This window comes from Leptodactylus fuscus, chromosome 1 (assembly GCF_031893055.1).
Source record: "Leptodactylus fuscus isolate aLepFus1 chromosome 1, aLepFus1.hap2, whole genome shotgun sequence".
Taxonomy (NCBI): domain Eukaryota; kingdom Metazoa; phylum Chordata; class Amphibia; order Anura; family Leptodactylidae; genus Leptodactylus; species Leptodactylus fuscus.
This window is the reverse complement of record NC_134265.1, coordinates 96658782-96681409: the sequence shown is the minus strand read 5'-3', so window position 1 is coordinate 96681409 and position 22628 is coordinate 96658782. Positions and strand designations below refer to the sequence as shown.

At 40.2% G+C, this 22628-nt stretch overlaps 1 protein-coding gene across 1 annotated transcript in view; it reads right to left on the bottom strand.

Annotated features, from left to right (window-relative positions):
- Nucleotides 1–1501, bottom strand: part of RFLNA (refilin A) — a 34761-nt gene extending 33260 nt beyond the window's left edge. Inside the window, exon 1 of the mRNA XM_075274385.1 lies at nt 1408–1501. The gene's annotated coding sequence lies outside the window, so the exon portion shown is untranslated. The remainder of the gene's footprint in view (nt 1–1407) is intronic.
- Nucleotides 1502–22628: the final 21127 nt, after the last annotated feature.

Below are 22628 nucleotides of genomic sequence, written 5' to 3'. Positions count from 1 at the left end.
AAATGAAATTCGACAAAAAAGATGCATACATTTCATTACGAAATTGGCATATGTGACATATTTCTAAAAGCTACTCTTTAACTTGTTTCATAGTGTATGATAGATACATCTCAACCTGCAATCGTTACGCCAAATTATTTATGGACTTACATACACATTTGACAGCCATGAAGCGATAGAAGGAAGAGAAGTGTATTTAATATACACCATTTTAATACACTTGACACAATTTCTTTAATGTATTTTATTTTTGAGCCATATCTATAGAATATATACAAGCAATAAAAACTTTAAATAAAATCTAAAAGCCTCCTAGTCCCAAAAATTGACCTTTTCAACCCAATGGCCCCTTTCACTGTGTGACTGTATACGCTGTGGCGTGGAACTGGTTATGCAGGTGCTTTATAGCAGATCCAGGTGAAGCTCCTGTAGCATGCCAGTAAGAGGTTAATACGGTATAATATCTCTAGGACTAGTAACCTGAGCTTGTGCAATGTTAGGGAAGCAGTGTACTGTAAACATAGGTAGACCAAATGGGAATTCCAGCCCGGGATCAATGCCCCCATTCTACTCTAACACAAACTGCCTGTACAGTGCATCAATTCAAACCATATGAAAAGGAATATCATTGTATCCATCACTTAACTCATTCTTACCCACAACCAGTCTTACAGCTGGTAAACAGGGGTACAAACTATTGCACCATGTGTGTTAGGTGAGGGAAAGGAAGACAACCAATGCAGAGATGAACTCGTAGACAGAAGTAATATCTTCTAGTGGTGGCGACTGTCACAGGACTTGTTAGGACTACACCAGGTCGTATAGACTCTGTATATATAGTATACATATACACCTGGATTCACAACTACTACTGTGAAGAGAAAGAAGGTTGGAAACCTCTGTCAGAGATGTGTGATAGGTCTGACTGCCATGTCCTCACAGTGTTTGAGCAGAGGGCACCTTTATGTAGATGGTCCCTGAACACCTTGTACCTGGTGACCACTGATAAGCCAACACTCTGCATCTACTCCCTATTATATCCTGCCATGTAGTTAACCCTTTATCTGCATGGATGAAAGTCAGTAACACACAATACAGCCATTTAACTCACTCCCTGCCACACCACAGGCGTCTCCTTATAGAGGAGCAATAAACAACATACAAGAACCTCTACTATTCAGAAGTAGCAGAGCTGACTATGTCATACAGCTCAACACTTCTATCTGTGTCACAGGGATTTCACATAGGACTGCAGGCAGTAACCAATCCAGTAACAATGCAAGTTCATCAGCACACTAAGCTCTGCTACATCACTATACAGAATACTATACACAGCATAGAGCAGGAAAGCGGCACACAATATGCAGAGACTGGCACAGGCTGCCACAGAGGGTAAGGGGCACTTACTAGGATCCTCCCTGCATTGAGGTGGATGGGCTCCTTCCAGGGCACCGTGCAGGCTGCTATAGACAGAGAGCTGGAAGTGAGCGCTCCCTGGAGCTGCTGCTCTGAGATCTGGAGGGAATCCAGCCCATCCACTACAGGCTGCCTGCTCTGCTGAGGAGGGAGGGAGGGACAGAGGTGGAGGCAGCACAGCTGATCTGCAAATGTCAAAGTGGCCTGTGCTGAAGCAGCCTGTCACCAGCTGAAGGCGGGCGGCCAGGGGGCACAGGCATCCCCTCAATGAGAACAGTGCCTAAGTGTGTTTCCTGTAACACATTCTGAATGCTGCCACATCATGGCTGACACACTGGAGTATGTGCCACTTGTCCCTGAGTAATCCATGCTTTCAGCCCAAGTGTTGTTCTGTGAGTTGCCCCTAGTGTAGTTCTGTGAGGTCATGAGGTGTCCCTAGTGTTGTTCTGTGAGGTGCCCATAGTGTAGTTCTGTGAGTTGCCCCTAGTATTGTTCTGTATGGTGACCCTAGTGTTGTTCCGTAAGGTCACAAGGTGCCCCTAGTGTTGTTCTGTGAGGTGCTCATAGTGTTGTTCTGTGAGGTCACGAGGTGCCCCTAGTGTTGTTCTGTTTAGGTCTTGAGGTGGCCCTAATGTTCTTCTGTGAGGTCACAAGGTGCCCATAGTGTTGTTCTGTGAGGTGGCCCTAGTGTTGTTCTGTGAGTTGCCCCTAGTGTTGTTCTGTGAGGTCACGAGGTGCCCCTAGTGTTGTTCTGTCAGGTGCCCCTAGTGTTGTTCTGTGAGGTCACAAGGTGCCCCTAGTGTTGTTCTGTCAGGTGCCCCTAGTGTTGTTCTGTCAGGTAGCCCTAGTGTTGTTCTGTGAGGTGCCATAAAGTATTGTTCTGTGGGGTGCCCCTAGTGTTGTTCTGTGAGGTGCCCCTAGTGTTGTTCTGTCAGGTGCCCCTAGTGTTGTTCTGTCAGGTACCCCTGGTGTTGTTCTGTCAGGTAGCCCTAGTGTTGTTCTGTGAGGTGCCATAAAGTATTGTTCTGTGGGGTGCCCCTAGTGTTGTTCTGTGAGGTGCCCCTCTCAGAGTGGTGATGGTATTTTTATTTTTTTTTAAATGTAGATTGTGAGCCCCACATAGAGCTCACAATGTACATTTTTCCCTTTGGAATATGGGATGGAAATCCATGCAAACACGGGGAGAACATACAAACTCCTTGCAGATGTTTTTTTGCCCTTGGTGGGATCTGAACACCAGGACTCCAGCGCTGCAAGGCTGCAGTGCTAACCACTGAGCCACCGTGTGGCCCCGGTGATGGTATTTTACTGAGATTTTCTTCACTATTTTGCATAAGTGTGTCAGGTCCAGAATTCGGAAAAGGTCCTGATCCTTCCATTATCCTTCCCTGTGTAGGTTCCAACACTGAAGAAAAATACTGAGGTAAATTCTGAGGTGTGAAACAGGTGGAAACATAATATTTTGTCTCCTGACACTTTTTAACACAACTACAAAATTTTCACATATGGATAACGGGGACAGCGGTTTGAAAAGTTGCACTATGTTCCATTTTACTATCAATGACTTCTGTGACATTTTTCTGTGGAAAAGTCCTGGTGAAATATACCAGATGCAACATGGCATCATTGGCACGGCTCTGTATTTTCTTGTGCACCAACTCGTGAAATATAGTGCCCGACTTTTGCACCACGTGGGGCCCTGGCCTAAGAGTGGCTTCAACAGGAATGGAAAATATTCAAGAAACACTCATAATTCTCTAAATTCTCTTCTGGCTTTGGCTGACAAAAAAGTGCAGCAAAATCTGCAGCATAAAGAAATGTTTTTCTGCAACGTGGCACCTTAAGATATCTATACACATCAGACTTTAGACTGCTGAAGTGGCAAAATCTGAGGCTGTAATCCTTGGTGTATGGGCGAGACTGATACACCTGTGTGTGATTTGTAGACTGTGGGCATGTGTTTGTACTACTAACACAAAACATGAAAACGTGGTATGCCAATTCATGTTTTCATCAAATCATTGAACTAAAAATCTTTTATCTGTTAATTTTACGTGTTTGGGGTAAACATTCATTGAAGTGTGCACAAGACAAAATCTGCATGCAAATGTACAGTATGCATGAGCCCTAATACCTGTGGCAGAGCCTTCTATCCTATAGAGACAGATATATTCTACTTGAAAGAAGTTGCAGCATCCTTGGCCAGTTGTGCATATACTTTTATGCTATATAAATGACTCAGAGGAATATAATGGTAAGTCTACATGATTGTATATTTTTATCCTTGTGCTATGACTAATGAATAATAATGAATATCACATAGAATCATTTATTTTTCTTTAGCCCCATACACACAACTGTGTTTTTCATGGGTCCATGTGAGGTGCATGAACCGAAACCACAAAACGCAAAACTATTCTGGTCTATTTTGTGGTCTGTTTCATTCATTGTAATGTATGGGTCAATGGAAAGCACAAATGGCACACCAATGCCAACTGTATGCTGTCCGTTTCATTTTTTCACGAACTTGTGCATGCACATAGTAGTGTTCACATAGCCGTAGGGACATTTTCTCAGCAGTACCATTATTAATGTTATATGCGGAATTGCAAAATTTCAAATTCTTTATTCAGCCATGTTGTGATAGTTTTGAGAAATTCCACATTTTTTTGGCAGATACCTTTCTGTTCTGCTGAACCGTTCATATAATCATATTCAAATACTGTATCTGTGTATGTCTTAGTAAAACACTGAAATCACAATAAATTCCTGACTGCTAGTTTTTGGGGGCCACAACAACTGGGGGTAGGCAGCATGCTCTTTTATATACTATATCCTGTAAAGTGTGTTCTTTGTGAACAAGGTAAGTTTGTTGCCTACTAGGATTGTGCCCTCTGCATATGGCTAAATATAGATCTGCTTTATTAGGGTTCAGTTTTAATAAAGTATACATGAGTATCTTTGGCCAGTTATTTTAGCTTGTAAATATTATACTTCCAAGAACATACCGTAGATCAGCTCAGCAAACATGTACAAGTGTGTCCTGCACACTGCAATAAGGCTGTCTAGTTACGGTAGGTGTGTCAGTAAGTGGGAGGAGGTTGCAAAAGATAAGCAGAGTGAGGTCCAGAGAGGGAGAAAAGCTGAAAAAATAAAAAATGCTTTTGCAAAATTTAGGTAACTATAAATCTGTATGTGTGTAATAAAAACGGTAATTTGACTGTATGTAATTGGGAACAACAGGGTAAATTTCATGAATAAGAGAAATAATCTCTTGGATTTCGCTAGAGCAGTCAAAAATTATTATTGTAGTTCTTGATTTTGTGGACCTTGGTTTATAGAAGTGGGCAAATCTTAAAGACTAATACTTGGAAAAGCCACTGTCAAACGGTTTTCCAAGATTTAAGATTTTTAGCCTAGGTCATCAATATCTGATCTGTGGTGGTACAACACCTTGCACACCCACAGATCATCTGCTCAGCTCAATGAGGCAGCAGCGTTTGGGTATCACTTGCTCTTTACAGGCCAGTGATGTCACATAGCCTGTTTACTTATCAAGTGAATGGGGCTGAAGTGTAATATCAAGCAGAGCGCCTGCATAATATATGGTGCTGTGTTGGCTATTCAAGGCCAAACTGCTCACCCATTCTCTTCAACCTACTGATTTGTGGGGTCCTAGGTGTTGTATCGTAGAAATCTAATATTGATGACCTATCCTAAGAATAGGTCATCAATATGAATCTCCTGTAATACCCCATGAAATCAGGTTTGTCTGCTTAACATGCTGCTGTAATAACTTTATTGAAGGAAATATTGCAAGATGGATGTGGAATTGTATTTTCATATCTGAACATCAGTTAATATTTGGTTTTTAGTCTCATGTAGCCTAGTTTACAACTGGCTGAAAATTTCACTGTAATGATGGGTGGATGGATAGTTATCCAGGAATGTGGTTTTACTGAATGCCACCTAGCTTCCTCTATGATTTTATATAGTGTGCAGCAGATATAATTACAGTCCTATGAAAAAGTTTGGGCACCCCTATTAATCTTAATCATTTTTAGTTCTAAATATTTTGGTGTTTGCAACAGCCATTTCAGTTTGATATATCTAATAACTGATGGACACAGTACAATAAACCTCATTTCAATCCTGAAATATTACTAACAGAAAATGCGCAATATGCATTAAACCAAAATTTGACCGGTGCAAAAATATGGGCACCTCAACAGAAAAGTGACATTAATATTTAGTACATCCTCCTTTTGCAAAGATAACAGCCTCTAGTCGCTTCCTGTAGCTTTTAATCAGTTCCTGGATCCTGGATGAAGGGATTTTGGACCATTTCTTTCTACAAAACAATTCAAGTTCAGTTAAGTTTGATGGTCGCTGAGCATGGACAGCCCGCTCTCAAATGATCTGAAAACAAAGATTGTTCAACATAGTTGTTCAGGGGAAGGATACAAAACGTTGTCTCAGAGATTTAACCTGTCAGTTTCCACTGTGAGGAACATAGTAAGGAAATGGAAGACCACAGGGACAGTTCTTGTTAAGCCCAGAAGTGGCAGGCCAAGAAAAATATCAGAAAGGCAGAGAAGAAGAATGGTGAGAACAGTCAAGGACAATCCACAGACCACCTCCAAAGAGCTGCAGCATCATCTTGCTGCAGATGGTGTCCTGTGCATCAGTCAGCAATACAGCGCACTTTGCACAAATAAAAGCTGTATGGGAGAGTGATGAGAAAGAAGCCGTTTCTGCACGTACGCCACAAATAGAGTTGCCTGAGGTATGCAAAAGCACATTTGGAGAAGCCAACTTCATTTTGGAAACAAAGATTGAGTTGTTTGGTTATAAAAAAAGGCGTTATGCATGGCGTCCAAAAAGAAACAGCATTCCAAGAAAAACACTTGCTACCCACTGTAAAATTTGGTGGAGGTTCCATCATGCTTTGGGGCTGTGTGACCAATGCCGGCACCGGGAATCTTGTTAAAGTTGAGGGTCGCATGGATTCCACTCAGTATCAGCAGATTCTTGAGAATAATGTTCAAGAATCAGTGATGAAGTTGAAGTTACGCCGGGGATGGATATTTCAGCAAGACAATGATCCAAAACACCGCTCCAAATCCTCAGGCATTCATGCAGAGGAACAATTACAATGTTCTGGAATGGCCATCCCAGTCCCCAGACCTGAATATCATTGAACATCTGTGGGATGATTTGAAGCGGGCTGTCCATGCTCGGCGACCATCTAACTTAACTGAACTTGAATTGTTTGTCCAAAATACCTTTATCCAGGATCCAGGAACTGATTAAAAGCTACAGGAAGCGACTAGACGCTGTTATCTTTGCAAAAGTAGGATCTACTAAATATTAATGTCACTTTTCTGTTGAGGTGCCCATACTTTTGCACCGGTCAAATTTTGGTTTAATGCATATTGCACATTTTCTGTTAGTACAATAAACCTCATTTCAATCCTGAAATATTACTGTGTCCATCAGTTATTAGATATATCAAACTGAAATGGCTGTTGCAAATACCAAAATATTTAGAACTAAAAATGATTAAGATTAATAGGGGTGCCCAAACTTTTTCATAGGACTGTATGTCAGAAGGACATACTGACCTGAAATGTTTGGCATGTAATAAATAAACAGCACCTGAACTATATATGAGGGTGTACTTTTCATGGTAATGTCTCTTCTCAAGGAAGGTTAATATATTCAAAGTTTCTATCCTTTGTTTTTTCATACACTGTAGTTATTAGTATATGTATATATGTATATGCTATTTCCCTATAGACAGACTCAATGAGAAGGATCATGTCATGACCTCATCGGCATTAAAGGTTAATATTTACTGGTGGGGGGGTACCAGAAATTGAATTCCTGCAATGAAATATTGATGACCAATCCTCAGAATAGGTGCTTTTACAGATGCTGCTCTCACGAAAACCCTATATTGTCTATAAGTCTTCCTTATAGATCAATGGCATAATCACGGCCACAAAATAACACGGCGTATACGATCCTAACTCCCATTGAAATCAATGGGAGCGTTTACGGCGCGCAAACTCTCACATGCCATATACGTGCCACATCACGCGGCACGTTGCTCTGTGTGAACGCACCCTTAGAAGTCATCTCCAGTCCGCAGTTCGGTTAAAATCCCGTTTTTTGTCGATATGCAAATGAGTTCTCTTGCAGCACTGGGGGCAGGCCTCAGCGCTCAAACAGCATTAGGAGCGTCCCCAATTCTGCAAGAGAACTCTCTCCAGTGACGCCTCCATCTTTTTCACTAACTGCCTCTTCACTCGTCTTCTTCCGGCTGGGGTCACACTTCGACGCTTGCACAGTTGGCTCTGCCGTCGGGCCTCATACAGAGCTGACTGCAAATGCCGGCGGCCATTTTTTTGTGCCCGCTTACGCGAACATACGCAGTATGCTCTGTAACGGCCACAAAAAAATGTGGCCACAGCCGGAAGAAGACGAGTGAAGAGGCGGTGGCTGAAGAAGATGGAGGCGTCACTGGAGAGAGTTCTCTCGCAGCATTGGGGACGCCCCTAGTCTTGTTTGAGCGCTGGGGCCCGCCCCCAGTGCTGCGAGAGAACTCAATTGCATACCGACAAAAAACGGGTATTTAACCGAACGGCAGGCTGGATATGACTTCTAAAGGTAAGAGAAGAATAGCCTTTCTTAAGGCTATTCTGATGTGTTAATGAGAAAATAAAGGATTTTAATGATAGAATCCCTTTAAAATGAGTGTGTTGCAATTTCCCCTGAGCATTGTGAACTAAAAGATCCTTGTACATTATGTGAGTTTTCGCTTTCGTACTAAATAAGCGAGTATCTTCTTAAAGCTTAACTATATACTGTAAGTTTCCAGTGTCAATGTACAGAGAATAAGTGAGCAAGCTGACACTCATATAATGCGATGTCTGGAATGACTTTTGCTTTAGGACACAGAGGACATGTCTCATTCACAAATGTCAAACAGTCAACAACCCACACACAATACTCCAGATGAATGAAGTACCTCTGACCCATTGCTCTAAAGCCACAACCACGAGCAGGCAATGATAAAGAGCTAGGTTCTTTTATTTCCTCTACACAAAACAGCTGACTGCAAAATGCCAGTATTGGAAAGGTCAGAATTTACATATAGTCCAGTCATGGCCAGCACCTTATAATGCTTCATGTTCTTAATAGTTTTTTTTAAACCTATAAAAACAAGATTTTTACAGTTTTTTCTTGCTCTGCATTAGTATACCTTGTGTAAGTTGGCCATTAGACTGCTATTGCTTTCATCCATGAAGACCTTCCAAATGTACATGTGTTGTCAGTATGGAGATGGGAATAAACTGCTATCAGAAGCCTCTAGTGGTGGCTTATCTCCCATGAGAACAAAATGATCAGGCATGTTGAAATGCAATTGCTTGATCCATCTCTGCTAAAAACATTGCACCTGCACGTTACAGAGGATGGGATTCTGGATAATCCCATCCACACAATGCAGAAAAAAAATCTGCAGCAGAAAAGCTGCATTTTCAAAAGCGCTTTTTGAAAATTGAAACATGTCAATTATACATGCAGAAACAGTGGCATTGTCCATATAGGTATAATAGGGGCAGTAAGTCCACAGAAGAAAACTCTGCAAAAAAATCAAAGAAAAACGCAACAACCGCAATGCATTTTCGTACAGTTTTATTTTACCACGGCGTTTTTTGCAGCGTTTTGCTACATGGGGCCTTAGCCTAAAGGGGTTTTCCCACAAACATAAACATCAACAACAACGTTTGTAGATAATTAAAAGTTAAAGATTTTTGCAAATATAAATAATTAAAAATTTGCTGAGTTGTAAAGATTCTTTCTGTTGTCTTGATAAGTTGCCAATAGATAAGACCATGAATGTAGGAACTTTCTATGGTCTGTTCCTGAATTTGTGGTCATATCCATTGGCAACTGATTAAAACAAAAGGCTGTCACCACTAAGATGGTTCGAGAAAATCTTTCAAACTCTTCATATATTTTTATTTGCAAAAATGTTTCACTTTTAATTGTTTACAAATATAAATATGTTTATGTTCGTAGGAATACCCCTTTAAGTAATTGATAAATAAACCTGCAAATCTTCACAGACATTAATAACTAACAGAGAGCAAAGGACAGCTTAAATTTCTTCCTTTCATTTCAGTCATGTGTACACATACAGTATATACATAGGTGTTTTTGTTGAGATTTTCCTTCCTGCTGAGAACATGAAATATGATAATCCTCTTTAAGATTTATAGTTTAATGAGGATACAGTGAAATACTCTAAAGCAGTGGTTCTCAATGTGTGGTACATGTACCCCTGGGGTATGGCCAACAATACAACAACAATACAGTACACGACATTTCAGTTTATGGGGACATTATGGTACACTAAACTATATGGAGAGGCCACTATGGGACATTATAATATATGGAGGGCCCACTATGGAACATTATACTGAATGGAGACCACTAATTATACTCTATGGAGGGGCCTCTATGGGACAGTATACTGTGTGGAGGCCGTTATGGGACATTATACTATGTGGGGGCCACAATGGCACATTGGGGGTTATTATTTTACATACTACATATGGGGCACTGAAGTGTGAGGGCTATTATACTGCATGTGGGGGCAATGGTGGTGCCATTAGACTGAGTGTGGAGGCACTGAGGGGGGGGGGGTCATAATATTGTTAACAAAAACACCAAAAAAAGCCTTATTTTATTAACATTTATGTGAATAATCACATTAAGTGATCACTACTTTGGGGGTACTCAATTGGGACATTTTCTCACCAGAGGGTACTTTGCTTAAAAAGGTTGAGAAGCACTGGTCTAATGGACTTGCTTCAGTGTGGAAGAACAAGTAAGACTACCCCAGGAGCTCCCCTGCAATGTTATAAATACTTTGTTTATGAGTACTTGGAAGAGTCTAGATTGCTGGCACTTCAGTAACTACATCCCTCTCTGTCAATGTTGTCATTTTGTTATGAGTCACTTGTTGAAGTGATGAACATGACAAATCCAATGAGAACAGTAGTTTACGAGCCCCAATGGACCTCCACTTGTGTTTCTTCCTTTCGACAAAGAAATAAACAGAATGTAAAATTCTGGGGGGAAAAAAGCACTAAACTGTAGTATAGAGTGATATACTTTAGTGTAAAGCTCCCCACCCTTTACTAGCTTGCAAGGAACTTTCACTTTTTCTGACAATTTGGGAATTATTTGTCACGTTCATCTGAACCCATGCATATGTTGTGCTACAGAAGCAACCCCTTTCACATATGGAATAGAAAGTGGATTTTCTAGTCAAATATTTTTTTGTGAATATACTATGACAGGAAACATTTTTCTTGTGTTTTATGTATACAGTAAAAGTGCATGGATCATACCCCGCTGGTAGCTGCCCATGTTACAGATTTGACCCTGCTGACAAAGTGTCAGTAATACTATAATATCCCTAGTGCCTTTGATTCACAATAGTATCAGATGAAAGAACTTACATCCCATAGTTATTGATATTGATGATTATTCCTAAAATAATAAAGCTATATTAAAAGAAAAACAAATATCCTAATATATGCCCAGGATGCTGATAAGATTTGTACACACCTGGGAACATGAGGAAAGGAGGTGGACAGTGAATTGTGTAATGAGTTTTGCAACCTTTTGGGTGTGACCAAAGAATAGTTGTTATTTTAAGATCCTTGAATATTTATCAACAGACAATTAGCAGTCCTGTATATACTTTGCAAAATATTTGGCTGTCACTCAGCAAGTCGGAGAATGGGTGTAATAATTAATTCATAACTCAATATTATTATTATGTAGACACTTGATCTCATGAGCGCCTTTATTTTATCCCTTAGCACTCAGGGTATGCGTTACAAAGTATTGCATTGCTTTATTGTTCTAAGCACCCAATTCAAAAGCTGTAACAGGGCCCTACAACCTCAGTGTAAAGTTAGGGCTAAATGGCAGCTTTGGCATTGTCTCCTGTTACACAACCGAAGATCGCCATGTTTGCTGCAACTTGTTCACTAATGTTGGTGAATAGAGCCACATTGTGAGGGTGTCACAGCCGTGACTTCTAATTGGACATGCTGAATTTCTTTTTGCAACTAGAAGTTGCAGTTGTGCCATCCTTGGGGTTACAGTGCTACTCCATTCACTATCATTAGTGATGAAGTAGAGTGGCAACTTTGCTTGAGCGCCGGGGGCCTTGGCCAAAGACACCATATAACTTTAGCAAAAGGGGGCTCTAAGATACCAGATCCCATATGTGACTGCCATCCCTCGACCCCTTATAACTAAAACCCTGCATCCCAGACTGCCCAGTACCGCTTTGCATGATATGAAATATACATCAGCCATTGCCAGTGATAGATATAGAAGAGAGAGGCCTCATAGCAAAGATCAGTTTCAACCCCCCCCCCCCCCATACACACACCCAATATAGTGCCTGGTGTTTGTTGTCAATATCTTGTCCTCTTCATGAACTTTGAGCAAATTTCCCTGCAAATAATACAGTTCCTCTGTAGAGGGGAATACTAAACTAGTTGTAACAGATTTTATGTACCCAAGGGCAACATGGTGGCTCAGTGGTTAGCACTGTAGCCTTGCAGCACTGGAGACATGGGTCCCACCATGAACAACATCTGCAAGGAGTTTGTATGTTCTCCCTGTGTTTGCGAGGATTTCCTCCTATTCTACAAAATACATACTGATAGGGAAAAAAATGTACATTGTAATCCCTATATGGGGCTCACACTCTACTTTTTTTTTTTAAAGAAAAGATTTTATATACCCAGTAGTAAATGGGTTTGAGCCAGCTACAACTTTGCAGCCCTTTGCTAAAGTACCGTAAAGCATCTGCGTGATATTGCCTCATCTCCTGCAGAACAGAAAAGAATTATAGAAAAAGTTCATATTATTCATTGCAAATGTCTGATGATTATGTAAAGCTCCTATTCAACCATGGTATTGGTTGGCCAAGAGAAGATACACAGATAAACCCAAGTGAGATAAAGGTGTAGTCTTTCTGCCAGTCATTTTGTTGTTCTTCTCCACAAGCCCTGAAAGGCTGTTTGTCACATTGAATATGTAGTCTTATCCATGGGTAGCATGTTTAATGCTTAGTAGTTGGCAGGTGGTCTTATTCAAGAACTGACATCTGTCACTAAGTAGTGTTAGGCTAAGTTCACATCTGTGCTGGAGTCTCCCACACGGAGGACTTTTCTCTCTGCCAGTTTCATTATAAAAACATTGGACACCCTGCGGACTCTTGGCAGACCCCATTACAGTCTATGGACTCTGCTGGCATCCATGGATAACCATTGTTTTAGTGGCTGGGCACATGTCCTGAACCTAGCAGTATTACATACAACACCAACTGGACTATAAACTATGTATCACTCAGCTAAATCCCCCCACACTAGAACTTGTTACCCACACACAGATCTCTATGTTCCTTGTCACAGGTTCCTTTAATTCAGCAGTGATCTTTGTTGACAGTGTATGATGGCCATTAGAACATTGCTCGTAATGCAAGGCACATAACTGACGTTGCTAGTTAGTAATTGATATTAATGAGTATCATACCCACAGTCATTGCTTTTTATAATCTACATTAAATCCGAATAGGAAGATACCTTGCCTGTATGTACTGTACCTGCCAAAAATATTGAATTCCTTCACCACATTTTCTAGCTGTCTTTCGACAGTTACATCTGGAGTACATCTGGAATATATTTCTGAAAGATGAACCTAAAAGATAATGTAATAGATTTGGAGATAGATATATACAGTGAGTCTGTGAGGGATTGTGGGGAGCTGTACTACTTATTTTAAAAAATTACTTGTAGCTGTATGGAACATAAATCTAAAGTATAACTGCACATTAAGAAGTTACATACAAGTTATTATTTTTTCTAGAGGAAACATGTTTCATGTTGCACCCACAAAGACATATAAATATACCAATTATGTCTCATGCACACAAATAAGTGTGTAGTCTGAGGCTCTTCTGATGCATTGTTACGTTTCGATATGTTATAAGATATGCTTTATAAATATAGGAACAGAATGGAGCACTGGAGAATAAGTTGGAAGAGCCCCAGGTTGCACACTCGTTCCTGTACATAAGGCTTTATTATACACACGACTTTTGTTTTTCAAGGTATCTCCCCTCTTTCTATAACACTTCCAAGGAGTATATCTTCATCAAATTAGAAAAAAGGTATGTCCTGGTTATCAAGCTTAAGAAAATCATTTCAGCCCTATCCATGGTGGTGATTTATCACTATACACTTACACAGATTCACCATCTAGACTTCTAGGGTACTTTATAAGAACCACAGTGGAAGTAGATACTTAAGCTATAAAGCTATTCATGCCTTTCATTAGCAGGTCACTTTAGAATGTAACTTTTTGGGATTGGCAAAACCATATTGGACCTCCAGTATCAGGCGACAGCTAGAAATCGATGTTATGAGTTGAAGCTGGGGAAGGTTGAGGGGTTCATCCTTCCTCTATAACCATGGTCCCAGGAAGAAGGCAGACAAAACAACTTCCATAACACAGACCATCAAAAAAATGGCCATGTGAGTCGACACATTGAAATCAATGTGTTCTAAAAATGCCTAGGCATGACCTGCTAATTCTGTAAAGGAATATGCAAATAAATCCTCCTGGGTGGAAAAGGGGAAATTACTGTAGAGCAATTTTTTGGAAGGTATCTCCCTAAAGATTAATGCCTGATGTTTCTGAAACCTAGTGACATAAGCTAGGAATAAGGCCACTATTCAACATTATACTGTGTAGAGGGGCCGCTATGAAACATTATACTGTGTGAAGGGACCACTATGGGACATTATACTGTGTGGAGGAGCTGCTATGGGACATTATACTGTGTGGAGGGGCTGCTATGGGACATTATAGCAGGTGTAAATGGGATGTCATACTGTGTGGAGGCCAGGAAAGGGGGCGCTATGGTGTGTGGTTGTGGGGGCCCAAGTCCAAAGTTTGCTATGGGGCCCAGTCATTGCTATGATACGCCCCTGATCCAGGACCATGAGTGGGCTTGTGCTCAATTTTCACATGTACATGGAGAAACAAGGTTATTGAAACCTAGTAAATTGCTTTCTATGCATTATTATTTTTATTTTTTGCAAGACATGTTTAATGAATCCTTAATATAATAATGAAAAACTTAAGTTATTATTTAATATTTTGTAGAATTCTAAAGCATGAAATCTTCAGTTATCAATGGACCCTTACTTCAACAGACACAGTCATAAGATGGGATTTATACTAAATTCTTGGTAACACTAAACAGTACTGAAACCTTTCCTGCTAAATTCCAAGTGGAATTATTCTGAACATGTTCAGTTTTAGCCTAACTCCATTCCTAGACAGACAGTTTTATGGTAAAAGCTACATACAGTTAATTTTTGAGAGGCTGCTTCCAAAGCCAGGTTATAATCCTTTGCCAAGGAAAAGAATTTGGGATATAGAGGAATTTAACAACAGAAATCACATAAATCCTGGAGCCTAAGGCACATAGTCAGCAAATAATCAGACCCAAGACAAGGTAACAAGAGTATAAGATGGGGCAAGGTCAAAAGCAAGTTCAAGGTCAATCACGGGTAATTAGTCACAACAGGAATGTGTAGACAAGGCTGACAGCAACAAGGCTAAACACTAACTGACACATCAGCCTGGGTTATATAGGCAGTTTCTTCATGAATGATGGGTCATTAGGGCATAGAAGAAACAACAAAGTTGTTACATAGAATGTTTAACCAGAGAAGGAAAAAATTCTCTGCAAACATTCTGCTCTACATTCAGCATAAACAATATATGAAAGTATTGGGACACACCTTATAATCATTGAACTAAGGTGTTTCATTCAGTCCCATTTCTGTATGTATATAACATCCAGCACCTAGTCATGTCATCTACCTTTATAAACATTTGTAAAAGAATGGATCGTTCCATAGAGCTCACTATGGTACTGTAATAAAATGCCACCATTGAATCACCATTCCAATCAGTGTATTACATTTCTTATGTCCCAGATATTCTACAGTAACTGTGAGTGGTGTCATTGAAAAGAGGAATTCTAGCTACCTAGTCGTGAAGTGGCAAACCACATAAAGATACAGACGTAAAGTCTCCAATGTTCTGCTAACTCAATAACTGCTTCCTCTCCTTCACAAAAATCACATATTGGGAGCTTTATGGCATGGGTTTCCATGGCCAAACAGCTAGATACATGCCTTACATAACTAATGCAATTGGACTCTGGGGAAATGGAAATATATTCTATGGAGTGACACTTCTCTATTTGTCAGTCTGATGGATAAGTCTGGGCTTGGCAAATGCCAGGTGTACATTACCCATGTTACTGCGTTATGCCAACGTTTGGTGGAACAGGGATAATGCTATGGGTTTGTTTTTCAGATGTTGACCCTTAGTTCCAATGAAGAGAATGTTTCATTTTTAAGCCTACCAAGAAATTTTGGACAACTGTGTGCTTCCAACTTTGTGGAAACAGTTTGGAGAAGGTTCTTTTCTATTCAGCATGAATGCACCCCAGTGCACAAAGTATGGTCCATGGTTATGTGAGTTTGGTGTTGAACTTGATCTTGACTCGACCACACAGAGTCCTAAATGCAGTGAAACATCTTTGAAAAGAACTAGAACAGAGCAAGGACTTCTTGTTAAACATTATTATTTGACATCACAAATGCTCCTCTGGATGAATGGGAAAAACTTTCCATAGAAATACCCTAACATCTTGTAGAAAGCCTTCCCAGAAGAGTGGAATATGTAGGTGTTCCAATACTTCTGAAGGGTACATGGACATAATAAGTTGTAGTACTATTGTGAAAACTATATTGCAACTAATCTCTAATATGTATATATTATATGAACTAAGAAGAATCTGTAGTTACTGAAGCACAGATACTGTAATCGATCTCTACTTTTTAAGAACAAAAATATTGATACAGCGTTTGTTTCTAATTTAGTATAATTTTTGGGTGACACTTCTTATTCTGAGGTATTTTGACCACTGCGATTCCATAGCAGAGGACAAAAGTCTGCAGCTTTGACACCTGGTTTTGTAATATTATACCAAGTTCAATAACTGGTTCCTGTAGAGCAGAGACGCACAAGACTTAATGGCTTTGGAGGAAATTTGATTCCTTTGCAGTTGTTATACATTTTATTGGACCAACATGAAAAGTTTTCATAGATGTTTCTGAACATAAGGATTCAAGACCTCAAAAGACCTTTCTTCTGCTGCAAGAAAATACAAAGTAATGGTAGAACAAAATGTTCATATGGAGTAACAGTAAGAAACCTTATATTCTGTACATACATTTAGACACAACAATGTTGTGGTAGTAAGAAAATGATCCTAGTATCTCACATGATTACTGGTATATAAACTGCTAAAATACTGTATATTTATCAGCATGGAAGAGTTTTAGTAATACACTGAACCTAATTCAATAACGTAAACTATGACATCAGTAGCAGGAAAAAATAAAAACATGCCACATTTTCATAGAGAAAACATTGCCAAAACAAAATTTTCATAGAGAAAAAATACTGTCACTCCAAATCTTTTAGCACTTCTTCCTGCTGGTTTCTCCAGGTATGAATTGTCTCTATAAATGCTCAGTCAGTGGGCAGGTTCTGTACCCTGCCTCCTCTCCTCATTTCCCTACATTACTTCTCATATTTACTGTATATTTATAACTAGTTTGTGCTGTAATTATGATTATAGCTACACTGTCAAACACGATGGGGAATTTACTAAACCTGTCTAATACTTAGACAACATGAAATAGACAATTTAAAAATGCACCAAATGTAACAATACGGTTGATAAATTTGGTACTTACTAACTAATTTGGTAGTTTTATCAAACTTTTACAAAACCACTAAAGAAAATCTGACACCATTCATCACCTGCCCAATACCATCTCTACAAGGAAGCATTATGGTGGCCAGTGGCCTAACTAGGAATGGCTGGGCCCCAAGGTGAACATTAGACATGGGGGCCCCGCAACCCCCCCTCCTGCACAAACCGCATTCCTGCACACACTATTATGCCCCATAGTGGCCCCTGCACACACTATTATGCCCCATAGTGGACCCTGCACACACTATTATGCCCCATAGTGGTCCCTGCACACAGTATTCTGCCCCATAGTGGCCACTGCACACAGTATTCTGCCCCATAGTGGCCACTGCACACAGTATTATGCCCCATAGTGGCCACTGCACACAGTATTATGCCCCATGGTGGACCACCAATGAACAATTATTATACTCTGGGGGTTTTTTGAACCCCAGAGTATAATGATCGGAGATCCAGGGGAGGATATAAACAAAAAAAAACAATGTTGCTTACCTCTGGTTTACCCCGACTCCAGCGCACTCATTGCTACTTTTGGCTATTTTCAATATTGGACCAGCTGTTGGCAACACATAGTGACGCCAGCCTGGCCCACGTGACCTCTGGGATGGCACCAAACAGGGGTGCGGACGGCCGGAGCAAAGGAGAAGTAAGTAACAGTGGTTTTTATGTTGTCTCACCTCCCCTGGCCCTCTGACCATTATACTCTGTGGTCTGAGCAGAACGCAGAGTATAATGATAGCAGTGTGTGTTGGGGTTCGTGGGTCCGCAACCTCACTTACCGCAGCCTCCAAATGTGCAAAACTTGTGACATCATAAGCAAGAAATCAAGGCTGCAACATAAGAAAATGTGAAAAAAGTAAAAGGGTTTAAAGACTTCATTGTATGTACTCCACCATTTACGCATGTGTTTAATGTGTTTCAATTCCTAAATAGTCTTAAACTCTTTGGATTTTTTAATTGAATGTAAGTATTTTTACAGATTTTCAAAACTGTTCTGATCTGCATCCGTAGGAGCAATACAAGATAAGCTTTTCAGCCTCTTAATGTAGACAAGGAGGTTTCCATTTAAAAAAAGTTTTACAGCAGCAAGTTGTTGAAACTGGTAAAACATTAAGACAGCATATTGTATAGACAGTCACAGTTACATAACTTATCATTATACAATGAATAAGTTTTATTTACATAACACTGGGAAATTCCTTTAAAGAGCTGTTCTAGGAGGATTCCATAGATTACATGTACAGAATTCCTTACTGACCTTAATCTTACCATATAAATTCCCTTTATGCATCTTACTGTATGAGTCTACAACTTTTCAAAAATGTCTTTTCCAAAAGATTTATAACATGCAAAAATATACTTCCAGAAGTTTCCTACTGCTTCTGCAGTATGAAATATGTTTTATCTGCTGCAGAGTTTGAAGTCAGGTTTCTTTCACATTCCTTTCGCAGATCAAAAGTCATATTTTTTCACGTTCCTAGCACCATTTGCTCTATATACAGTGCGTATATACACAAGTAGTACACATTGCTCCTTCTCCCCCTGTAGTGTAAGCAGAGAGACCTGATTACAGTCTTCACCTTCCAACAAGGTGGTCTAGAAGATCTTCATGGTTGAGAGGATATTGGCAGAGTAATATAAAGAAAGTCATTCTACTGCAGCATGAGCTATTCAGCTGCCACATCCAGACAAACTGAACATTTTATGTTAATTCCCGTCAGACTGTTCCCATATAAAATCCACTTGGCATTGATGTATGAAAATAAAAAACAGTCTGATTTAAAGATATCTTTCTGTAAGTGTCCTTATATTTAAAAAGAACATACATGAAATGCACAGCTGCATTGTGGCAAGTCTATGAGCTCTGAGAAATCTTTCAGGTGCTATAGCTAGACAAGAATATTTAATCCAATATTATATCAGCCAGCATAGATCTTTAAAACTGATATTGAAACCCCAATTATATTAGAAAGCTGCAATATCCAATCTGCAACAATTAAGTATTACTTAAAGGAGTTGTCCAGGAATTTTAGATCTCTGGCAAGAGGCAGGGGAAGGTGAAAAGTAAACAAAGAAACCCATCCTCCAATTACAATATTGCATTATAAGCATTATATAGTTTAGGATAGGATTCCAGTACTTATATCTTGATATCCTTTAGTAAGTAAAGGCAGCATGCTGATTCAATTGCCATCATTGTGCTTGGAAAAATTGCAAAAAATCTCCAAAGTTCTAATTTTCATAAAGGGTTAAAAAAATGAAAAAGCACCCTCACGTTTCATTAACCAATTTATCCTGAACACAGCAATACCCCATATGGTTGTAAAATGTTGTTTGGGCACCTGGTGGTGGTCAGAATGAAAAGAGTCCTATTTGGCTATTGGACGGCAGATTTTTCTGGAATAGTTTTCAGGAACCATGTCACATTTGCAGACCCCCTAAAGTAACAGTAAAATGGAGATCCCCTTTGTATTATTATTATTATTGTATTATTATTTTGAACCCGGAGTGCTTCCCAAAAGTTAATGTACAAAGTGAATATTTGAATTATTAAAGAAAAGAGATGAGCGAACACTGTTCGGATCAGCCGATCCGAACAGCACGCTCCCATAGCAACAAATGGAAGCACCTAGCACACAGACTTTGCCGGCGGCCGGCTGCTTAACCCCCCACATGCCGGCCGCTTCCATTCATTTCTATGGTAGCGTGCTGTGAGCGTGCTGTTCGGAACGGCTGTTCAGAACAGTGTTCGCTCATCTCTATTAAAGAAATATGCCATTTCAGTGCCCAATATGTCATGCCTACTTTGTATCAACAGGGAAAAACACTCCTAAAACTTAGATGGGTTATCCTGGGTGCAAAAAAATTGTATATGTGGGTGTAAACTGCTGCTTGGGCACACAGCAGGGCTCCGAAGGGATGGAGCACTGCACTTTGTAGCTTTTGCAGTACAGAATTAGAGGGAATTTCTGGATGCCATGTTTTTGCAGAGCCCAAGAGCAATGCCCCAAGAAGTGGAAATTTTGGGCTCTCTGCAAATGTGACATGGATTTCAAAAATCAACAATCTAAATTTGTGCTCCAAAAGCCAAATAACGTTCCTTCACATCTGCACCCTGTTATGTTGTCAAACAGCAGTTTATGCCCATGACACTGCTGTAGACAAGATAATGTAGTTAAAGGGGCTCTATCATTGGGAAAAGTCATTTTAGCATAGCATATACTTGCATAACCTTTAGAAAGGCTATTTCACACGTACCCTTTGTATGTAAATATCCTCAGTAGTTTTTGAATAAGTCCGTTCGTATTTATATGCTAATTAGCCTTCTCCGTGCAGCCGGAAGTGTCTGTGATCACTGTCTGCTCTGTGTATGAGAGCAGAGAGAGGAGTCTTCAGCACATCAGCCTCTCTGCTCTCATACACATAGAGTAGACAGTGCACACAGACACTTCAGGAGTGCACGGAGAAGGCTAATTAGCATGTGAATAAAAACGTATTCACAAACTACTGAGGCAATTTACATACAAAAGGTATGTGTGGAATAGCCTTTCTAAAGGCTATTCAAGTATGTGCTTAGCTAAAAATGACTTTCCCAATGATAGAGCCCCTTTATTGTCATATGTGGGTATAACTGGCTATTTGGGCACAGCCAGGCACAGAAGAGAAGGCACACTATTTGGTTTTTGGAGCACAAGGGGTTGTCTGGGATAAATAGAGAACGAATCCCTAAACTAACCCCCCACCCTGTGCCGATCTTCTAATTGACTTCATTTAAAAAAAAAAAAAATCTATATTTAACTATATACCTGAGGTGGTCATGTGAGTTCCCCAGGTACATTTTCTGATGATCTAGTGACGTTCCATTTCCACATCACACCAATGACCCCCCCCCTTCCCCGTCCCCATCATACCTACCTATCTTCAGTCTTCTGAGATGAATTCTCTTCTGTCAGCACCTGCACAATAGAGCTTTATTGTACAGTCACAGAAGTGAAGAGTGTGTACCACTCATGTGCAAGAAGTCCACAGAAGAAGATGCCAATGGAACCGAATAAACTGATTTCCAGGACACAGAAGACAAGTAAGTATAATTGGGGGTGGTGGTTCAGTAGCTAGGTAGACAGATAGGGCTAGTAGACTGTGGGCTAGCTAGGGAAACAGGGAGGGGATGTGAGAGAAGGAGTGAGAGGAGAACTATGTGATTTGTAGGCTAGGACAGCAGGAAGCTAGGGAACCTTGTAAACAAATGCAGAGGATGCCAGGAGCTCCCAGAGAAAGACAGAAATAACTGAAAACACTGCTAAAGGTTTTTGATGTAATTATTAACCCATTAATATCACTAAAATACCATTTTAAGAGCAAAAATATTTGCCCGGAAAACCCCTTTAACCCCTTCCCGACATGCGCCGTAATAGTACGGCGCGTGTCGGGTCTGTAACTATGGCGACCGCCCGGGAGCCGGGCGGCCGTCATAGCCGCCGGGTGTCTACTGCTTTAAGCAGTAGACAACCGGCTCTAATGCCTCCGATCGGTCCCCGGACCGCCGCCATTTTGGCAGGGATCGCCGGCTCCTGGAGCATGCTCCAGGGCCGACCCCCCGTTGCCATGACAGCTGGGAGCCTTGTTAAGGGCTCCCAGCCAGTCTGCAAATTCTCTCTTTTGCAGGCTGGTGTATACAGCCTGCAAAAGAGATGATGCTTTTTTGCAATGCATTGCAATGCATTAGCATTGTAATGCATTGCATTAGTGATCAGACCCCCTGGGGTTCAACACCCCTAGGGGGTCTAATAAATGCAAAAAAAAAATAAAAATAAAAAGTAAAAAAAAATATAAAAAAATATAAAAAGTATTAAAAGTTCAAATCACCCCCCTTTCCCTAGAACAAATATAAAAGTAGTTAAAAACTGTGAAACATATACATGTTAGGTATCCCCGCGTCCGAAATCGCCCGCTCTACAAAGCTATACAAATATTTTTCCTGTTCGGTAAACGCCGTAGCAGGAAAAATAGTCAAAAGTGCCAAACCGCCGTTTTTTCACTGTTTTAATTCTGATAAAAATTTGAATAAAAAGTGATCAAAGCAATAACATTTCCCGAAAATGGTAGAACTAAAAAGTACACCCGACCCCGCAAAAAAAGACGCCCTATGCATCCCCATACACCTATGTATAAAAAAGTTACGGCCGTCGGAATATGGCGACTTTTAGAAAAAAAAATTTTTAACACCATTTTGGAATTTTTTTTA